The following is an 8,974-nucleotide window of genomic DNA, read 5'->3' as shown; positions in this document are numbered from 1 at the left end:
CTGAGCTTCGCTGCCCAGGCTGCCTCTGCCTCCTCTGGGGTCCCGGGCTGGCTGCAGCCCTGCGTCCCTTTTCCCCACTCCAGAGGGCCAGCAGCTCCCACTAGCTCCGACCCATCAAGCTGGAGCCTCCCTGGGCAATGCGTGACCTCTCTTTCTCTGCTGAGAATGTTATGGCAGAGGTGAGGACAGCATCACGCTTCAAATCCCCAAAAGTTGCTCCTTCCCCCTTGGTGACAAAGAGCACTGTGATATCTAATGCCAGGGATGTTGTGGTGGCTTGTTCTACAGCCGATGACAGGGACACCTCTCCTCCGTGCCCCAGCTCTCCTGAGTCCCTGGTGCTCAGGGCCTCTGCCTGTTGTGGTGGGACCCTGACCCAGTCAGAGCTTTGAGGATGTCTGGAGTTTTTTCCTCCAAGCAAACAAATACTCTGAAAAGCCAAGTTTTGGAAGGAAAAGAGTCAGAAAAGCTATGGTGGGAACGGCAGAGGTGCTGTGTGGGCTGCGGCAGGTGACAGCTCTTGTCCTGGGCAGGACAGGCACCTTCCTGAGTTCAGGGAAAGGCAGGCATCACGGGGGATGTCTCTGTGAGACAGGTTTCCTGAGATGGTCCAAGCCATACTCCAGCACCATTCAAAACTACGCCAGGGTTTTGCATTTTGCAGGTACATCCTCCAAGGATGATGCTTTGGGCAACAGCTTTCCAATCTGGAAAAAGGCAAAAGCATCCAGTTTAGCCGGTGTTTCTGAGCTGTGCTGCTCCATGGTGCTCCAAGCCGAGTGGGGCACCTGGGGGAGAAGGAGCAGCATGATCCAGGGCATCTGCCTCTATGGCACAGGTTCACGAGAAGACAGACCTTGAGCTAAGAGGCACCAGGGAAAATGAGGACCTGGTAATTAATTGCAAGTATCCTTTGAGCAGGGGCAGGTCTACACAGAGAGGGAGCAACAGCCACCCTTGCACCAGGAGCAGCTGTTGTGGGCTGGAGATTTAGGTGAGATGTTTCCCAGAGTGTGGCGGGGTTCGTTAGCATCCCCCCCTCTGTGAGAAACACCACCTGTGGAGCAGTGGGTGCCATTCACAGGGGCATGAGCAGCACGGGGGGTGCATGCGCGGGGAGGAGGGGAGCAGTAGGGAAGATGGAGAGATCTGCAATCAGAAAAGAGGGATTTATGCATTGTTCCATAAAAACAGTATTTCCCTGAGATCTGCTGTCTGGATGGGCTGTACTTTATTGCTGGAAGCTGGTCAGGGCCTCTTTCTTTGGGTCAGGATGAGAGGGTGGTGTGGGAGAGGGGGGGAATATCCCGCCCTAGGGAATGTCCCTGTCCCTCCTGGAGGGGCTGTGTGAGTCACCCCAGTGCAGAGCTCCTGCTGCAGTCCCCAGGCAGTGTCACTGAGGCTGGGCTCCCCGCAAGCCATGTCACCAGCGAGGTGGCACATGTTAGGAAATCCATGGCTCTTTGGGGCTCTTAGCAGTAGTCCTACAGCACAGCCTGGATCTACGGGTGCATTGGGCCGATGAGAGGGTTGGCTTCTGCTGAGGAGGAGGGAGAAGGAGAAGGAGAAGGAGAAGGAGAAGGAGAAGGAGAAGGAGAAGGAGAAGGAGAAGGAGAAGGAGAAGGAGAAGGAGAAGGAGAAGGAGAAGGAGAAGGAGAGGGGGGGCAGAGGGGAGCGGGAGCGGGAGCGGGAGCGGGAGCAGAGCCTGCACACCGCAGCCAGGCTCCTGCAAACTGCTCTGCATCAACCAAAGACAGGCAGGACCCCTCCACGTTTTCTGAGTTAGCCTGCTCTCTCTGGGTGAGAGACGTGGACCAGGGCAGCTCTAGTCATGGTGGCAGAAAGGGATGTGGCTGCAGATGCAAAGCAAGCCCCCCCCAGGCTCCTGCACCCAACAGAGCAAGGGTCCCGGGGCAGTGTCCCCACTGTGCCATGCCTAGATTATTGCTGCATCCTTGTGGGCATAGAGCCTCTTCCCCAGCCAGGGCGGGTGGCCGGGAGAAAGCACCTTCCCTGGGGAGGAGAGGCTGGTGTGCTGCCCTTGTGATGGGGCACTGGTGGTGGGCACAGGAGGGGGTTCAGCCCCAGCTCATGTCTACCCTGTGCATCTGTCCCTTCCTGCCCCTGCCTGCTCTTCTATCCTCTGTAATGTTCAGGTGCAGCATCCCATGCAGGATGAAGACGATGGGCTGGGGAGGACCAGAGGAGGTAAAAGTCCACAATCAGAGCTGCCTCATTATCTTTGCCTCCGTTCCCTGGTGGGTTGCACTCCCAGGCAGGCTCCCTGGCTTCAGGGTTGCACTGCAGTGGCCTGCTTGCTGAGGACCTGCTGCCCAGGTCCTTTCAGAGACTCTTGTCCAGCTCTACCTCTCCAGCGGGCCACTGCTTGCTCAGGTTGGGTGGAGCTGCTGCAATGCCTGCTGCTGGTTCAGCAAACTTTTTAGCTCCTTTCCCTGTTGTGGGTGAGAGGCAATCACCAGCCTGGCTGGTTGTGTGTGGCTCCAGCTGTACGTCACCTGCCTCAGGCTTTGGGAATCCTGCTCATTCACTGGGAAAAGCAGGCTGAAAATGGGAAAAAACATGAGAAAAGTTGAAAGAAATTAAACTTTTGGGGAGCTGCATGGGGAGCTCTGCTCACCCAGAATTTGCCCTCGGCACCAGCAGGCCACGTCCCCACACTGAGCTGGGGACAGGGACTGGAAATATGTCCTTGCCAGCAGCGTGTGCATGTTGGCTGAACCTTGTGGTGTCTGGCAGAGAGGGGTCTGCCCAGCCCACTGCCCATGCAGAGCCCCATGGCAGCTGAGGGGAGGATACCCAGGACAACAGGAGCCTCTCTAGTGTGATGGGAGACCAGCATTGCTCCCACAAGGAATAGGGATAGAAGCCGGGGCTGGGGAAGGTGGCAGGGCAGGAGTTGTGTGGGCTGTGAGCTGCCAGAGGGACCAGCAGGCTTTTGGACCAGCTGGCAGTTGGGAAGGTGAGTGGGCAGGGGATGGTTTGTGTGGGATCCTGCTGGTAATCTGCCAGGCATCCCTCATTGCAGACACCATTCGTTAGAGACAGGAAGGCACAGGGGGAGTTTCCAACATTTCCCATCTCCAGACAGTGTTCAGAGGACTTTTCTCCTGGGAGAAGATCCCCAGTGGATGCTGGACTGGGCTAACTCTGCATTTCTTGGAGGAGAACCATGACTGTGGGAGCATGTTACCTCCCAGGGCTATTCCCCAGCCCAACCAGCTCCCAATGGGTTGTGATGGTACGGACTCTGCTCTCTGTATCTGCATTTGCCAAAGGACACCAAAAAATGCAAAGACCCTAAATTTGGACATTGGATGACTTTCTCCTTGACTAAATTACCTGGAAATATTTGGGAAAGATCCAACCTCCCCACTGCGTGCAATGGCACCAGCATGTTGTCCTATGCAAGAGGTACCCCTGTGCCAAGAACAGAGAAAGTTGCTCCATTTTTGGAGGAGCTAGCACATAGGGAGAGCATCTACCCATCAGCTGCAGCTAACCTTGATACCTGCTCGGGTTATAAAGTTACATAGAATTGCAGTGTCTCCTCCCTGGATTTAACCGACCTTCCTTTATGGTTCCTGGAAACATTCCCTCTCTTCAGATAAGGTGCTCTTGGGAATTTGAAGTACTCAGGGATATGGGTCTGCGTGAATCTAGACGCGGCGGCAAAGCGAATATCACCCCATCGCAGCATGGCATGCAGATGGCAAATCACCGGCCTCCCCGCTGGGATGTGCTGCAGTAATTACACGGCGGCTCCCACCCCAGCTGTTGGACTGAATGCAAGTGCCTCCTGCTTGTCAGAGGCATGAGGCTCAGGAACAGGGCACGGGGCGTCTCTGAGAGCTGCTCAGAAAGCATTGGGGCTCCAAGAAGGCCAGGCCTGGTGCTGCAAACCACCCGTGGATGGGTGAGCTGGGAGCACAGCTGTGGGCCCATGTTTTCACTGGGACCTGGAAGGGGTTGCTGGCGAGTCCCGTGTCCCAGTCCCATCCTCTGCTCCTTGACTTTTCTCAAGGCCCTGCTCCACTGAAGCATAAAGTAGTCCTCCATGGTGCAAACTTCTTCCCTGAAGGAGCCCAAGGAAATGAAGAAAAAGACTTTTGCTACTGCCCTTGTTCTTAAGCCATGGCCTTGTCCATGCAAAACACTCTGGGGCAATGTGCATGCAGGTTTTGCCACACGAGTGAGTGGTCAGTCATCCTAATAATCCCATTAAAGCCAGAGCCACCATGCTTCCACTCAGGCATCTCGCTGCCTGGCGCAGCTCGATAACACATCCCTAGGGCTCACCAGGCATCATGCAAACGACATCGACCTGGGGCAAACAGCTCCTGCCAAGCAGGGGGTCTCATAACTCCAGCATGTCTGAAGCTGGGGAAGCCATGGCCTCCCCTGGTTTCTCCTTCCACTCAATTTGCAGATTGAGACAACACCCAGGACAGTTTATGCTCAGCCATCTGATGCTTTCTCACCCGAACGTGCTCCCACGCGGAGGGAGTGCTCAAGCAAAACACACTTCTGGAGGAGAGTCCCCCGAGACTGTAAGAGTCCATGGGATTTATCTCTGCAATTTATAAAAATTTTACTACAAATCTTATGGCCCAAGCGAGCCAAGAGCTTGCTCCATAAATTACTACCAAGCCAGGGATTAGGAGCACTAAAACAGACGTACTTCGCAGCTAAAAATAAGGCACGGCACAAGCTCGAAGATTTGTTCTGCCTGGAAGTTTTATTGCACCCAAACTGTATGAGATAATGTGCAACAAAGAAACGCTTAGCGGATCCATCTGCTTTTGGACACGTTCGCCTGCGCAATCGCTCTGGAACGAGGCAATGAAACCACGAAAGAAAGTGGAGTGAGACGGTGTTACCCAGAGCAGTAAAACTTTCTCCAGACAAAGGGATGGCGGCACCGTTCCCTCCCAGCACTGCTCTTACCACAGCCCTGGGGATGCTGCATCCCTGGTGCTCCAAGGACCTCAAGCTCAGGCAGCGTTTAGGGCTGTGTACAAAGGAGTGAGCCCCATCAGCGCTGGTGCTGGGTGTTGCTCTTGCTGGGTTCCTGCCATCCCAGTGGGACTTGGTGCACAGCCCCAGCCCAGGTTTGGTGTCCGACCCCAGGGACATGCAGACAGAAGGTCCCTTCACTGGCTGGGTATGGGTGCAGGAGCTCTTGAGGTCCAGCCATGCATAGTTAGATCTGGACTGGGTTTGCTCCCCGCTGTCCACAGGCATGTGTCCAGCATGCTTATACTGGGCTCCCTTAGCCCATGGACGTGAACAGGCTTTTAAAAAATGTACCCCTTCTGCTAGGGGCTGGCTGTATTTCCGGGGTGCCCAGCTCCCTGCTCACTGGGTGACAACTGAGCGTAGTCCTGCCAGCTTCCAACCTGGAAACATGCAAAAACTTGTAATGCAAAAACTGTAATGCACACAAGATTGTTCACAGACTCACAGAGCGGTTGAGGTTGGCAGAGATTTCTGGAAGTGGTCTTGCCCAACCTCCCTGCTCAAGCAGGGCCACCTAAACCCAGCTGCCCAGGACCGTGTCCAAGTGGCTTTTGAGTATCTCCAGGGATGGAGCCTCCACAAGTTCTCTAGCTAACCTGCTCTAGTGCTCAGTCACCCTCACAGTAGAAGTGCTTCCTGATGTTCAGGAGGAACCACCCATATTCCAGTTTGTGCCCATTGCCTCTGCTCCTGTCACTGGGCACCACTGAAAAGAGCCTGGCTCTGTCCTCTTTGCACCGTCCCTTCAGGTATTGATATACATTGATGAGATCCATCATGAGCCTTCTCTTCTCCAGGCTGAACAGTCCCAGCAGTCTCAGCTTTTCCTCATGCTCTAATCCCTTAACCATTTTGGTGGCCCTTCGCTGTCTATGTTTCTGTTGTACTGGGGAGCCCAGAACTGGACACAGGACTCCAGGTGTGGCCTCACCAGCACTGAGCATAGGGGAAGGATCGCCTTCCTCAACCTGCTGGCAATGCTTTCTGTAATGCAGCCCAGGATACCTTCTTCGCAGGAAGGGCACAGTGCTGGCTTATGGTCAACTTGGTGTCCACCAGGATCTCCAGGTCCTTGTCTGCCAAGCTGCTTTCCAGCTGGGTGGTCCCCAGCATATATTGGTGCATGGGGTTGTTCCTCCCCAGGGGCAGGGCTTTGCACTTCTGTTTGTTGAACTTCATGAAGTTCCTGTTGTCCATTTCTCCAGCCTGTTGAGGTCCCTTGGGATGGTAGCGCAACTCTCTAGCACATCAGCCACTTCTGCAGCAGGAGCAGAGGAGGGCACATTCCCCCTGTATGCTCCCAGAGTGGGCTGGTGACTCCTGGTGAGGAATGGGATGGAGATGCATGGCACCGTGCAGCAAAGCTGAGTTTGGTTGAACCCTGTGAGCACCAGCAGCTCATGCATGGTGTGGGTTGGCACAAACCATGCATCCCTCAGAGACAGAGCTGTGCTGGCTGGCTGTGTATTAAAGAGCTGTATTTCTGCCAGAGAGCTTCTGGTGACATTGAGAAGTCTGGGAGTAAAGTGCCTGTCATTCATCAGCCTTGCTGGAGTCCCCGTGGCAGGGGTAGGCTCCACAGTGTGTGCCTTGGGCCAGAGGACCATATTACTCACACAGAGATGCAGGGAACGGAGCAACTTAGGGGCTGCCAGTCTGCGTGTCCCTGGCTCCTCTGCCACTTGTGGCTCACCCTGCATCCCTTCAATGTCACCGAGGCCGGGCTGCTCCAGGAACAACCTCAGAGGTGGCAGCAGGACCCAGACACATGGCTGAGATCCCAGTCCTGCAGTGAGGGTTAGCCCAAGCTGGTTATATCTAAGGCCGTGATCACAGCAGCATTTGAGGAACCTTGAACATGACTTGGCAGAGTTACCTGTGTCAGAATGAGTTTCTCTGGGATGTGAACCAGTGCACGGGGAAGGCAGGCACTGAAGCAGCCAGCAGCAGCACAGAGAGCGCAGCCAGGGGATGTGCAGCTTAACAGAGCTGGGGATTGCAGCTGATCTGTGCCTCTGTCCCCTGTCTCTGGGACAGAGACAGCCCAGCCCCTGTCCTGTCACCCTGCTGAATGTGACAAGTGTGCCGCCAGCTTTGCTGGAGCCAGAGCTGGAGAAATGTGGCACTGTCGGACTTCAGCCGGGGCTGTGCTGCCCCTGGGTATGAAGTATCCCAAGCGCTGAGCTGTGGTCACTCCCTTGGTTCACATTGCTATGGCACAAGGGTACGTTTGCTGCACAACCCCACGTGCATCCTCATCCCATGTCTGAGTGCCTCGTGCCACGGGGCAGAGGAGGAGGATGAGGCACCCTGGTCTGGGAACTGCCTTTGCATGTGTGCAGGAATGGAGAAAAGCAGGAAAGGGTTTGCTGGGAGAGATTCGGCAGCAAATGAATCTGCAGCCACAGTCCCGCTCCAAGAAAGCTGCCAAATGTCCTGTCAGCTCCTGGAGGCTGCGAGCATCCTCCTGCATGAAAACCCAGTGAGCAGCAGAAGGAAGACAGGTCTCCCACACTGACCCATGGACTGCCACCCACTCCCAGCCCCGCAGCAGCACCTAACCACCTGTGGAGCACCACGGTAGCCACACCATTTGCTGCTGCTGCTGCAGGAATCTGCAGCCTCAGGTGTGCCCAGGTGGTCTTCAGGGCCACCACGAAAAGGCCAACCCTGGGAACATACCCCGCGCTGAGACCAAGCTGTGCCGTGCGGCGAAGCCATCTGTTTCCATCCTGCAGCTGCTGTCCTTCCCATTGCAATTTGCTCTGCCTCCTATAATTTATTCATCCCAGGATGCAGCTTGTACATCTGCAGTATCATTACTGGAGGCGCCATTAGCTTGAAAATTTTATAAACCTCTGTGCAGGTGATAAGTTGAAAAGTTAAAGAGGGTTGTTGTGGCAGGAAAAAAAGGGGTATTTGCTTAGCGTTCATCTTACGCCAGAGAGCCAGGCTCTGGGGGGCTGTGGAGGGAGACCAGCAGACTGGTGTAAACGAGTGAACTGCTGCCAGCTCCCAGCCAGCTCACCCAGCTGCAAATCCCTCCCTGCTGACTCCACGTGCTGGCCAAGGGACGTATACGTATGTCCCTGTCTTTCTCCCCTCTTGCCTCCTTGGCTGCACCATTTCCTCAGGCCAATGACAAGAAGGTCTGCACATCCAGATGTTTGCAGCTGAATGTGTTGCCCGTGTTTCTACCAGCATCCGTGATGGACTTGCCAGTGACTGGTGAGGGTTAGGGCAATCCTGAATCACTTGCCTGCTGTCTGTTGGTCTCGATGCTGCAGAACCCTCCAAGGAGGTCCCCACCATGTAGATGCCCAGCACCCAGAGCACACATGGGGCTCCCAACCTGCAACCCCTTCCTGCAGTCCCCTCCTGCCTCTCTACTTCCTGACCAGAGCACCCAGCTTTACGAACCTCTCATCAAGGGCCACAGCAATTAACACATGCTGGGGAATTTCCCCTAGGCAGTTTCCGTGGCCTGAATGCAGGCACGCACCAAAGACTGTGCTTGCAAGATTTGGCAAAGGAAGCAGGCACGGGAGCCTTCACTGGAGGCTCCAGCACCCCTCTCCATGAATTAAGAGCATGCTGATCACTCCTGGCAGCTGGAGGACTCTCTGACAGCTGAGCCAGGGGGATAAATTCCCTCTCCCCAAGGCCAAGGGAGATGTATGTATAAGGATGATTTACGGGCCGCTTGCAGGGAGCAATGAGCTGGAAGGCTGCAAGGAGCAGGGTCAGTGCCAAGTAGCTTGGGGCATGGAGGGGTCAGGGCTGGTGGGAGGGAGTGAGGGGTGGCTGGGACCAGGGAGGGGAACGGAGGAAAACGGGGCCCCAGTGGAGTCCCACAGCCTGCAGACAACTTTCTCCATGTTACAGGTGAGAGCATGGACTGAGCATCCCAAATTCCCCCTCCATCCCTGGCATTCCT

This window comes from Egretta garzetta, unplaced genomic scaffold, assembly GCF_000687185.1.
Source record: "Egretta garzetta isolate BGI_Z169 unplaced genomic scaffold, ASM68718v1 scaffold59, whole genome shotgun sequence".
In the NCBI taxonomy this organism is placed as follows: domain Eukaryota; kingdom Metazoa; phylum Chordata; class Aves; order Pelecaniformes; family Ardeidae; genus Egretta; species Egretta garzetta.
The sequence above is the reverse complement of the archived record's forward strand: the minus strand, read 5'-3'. Positions refer to the sequence as shown.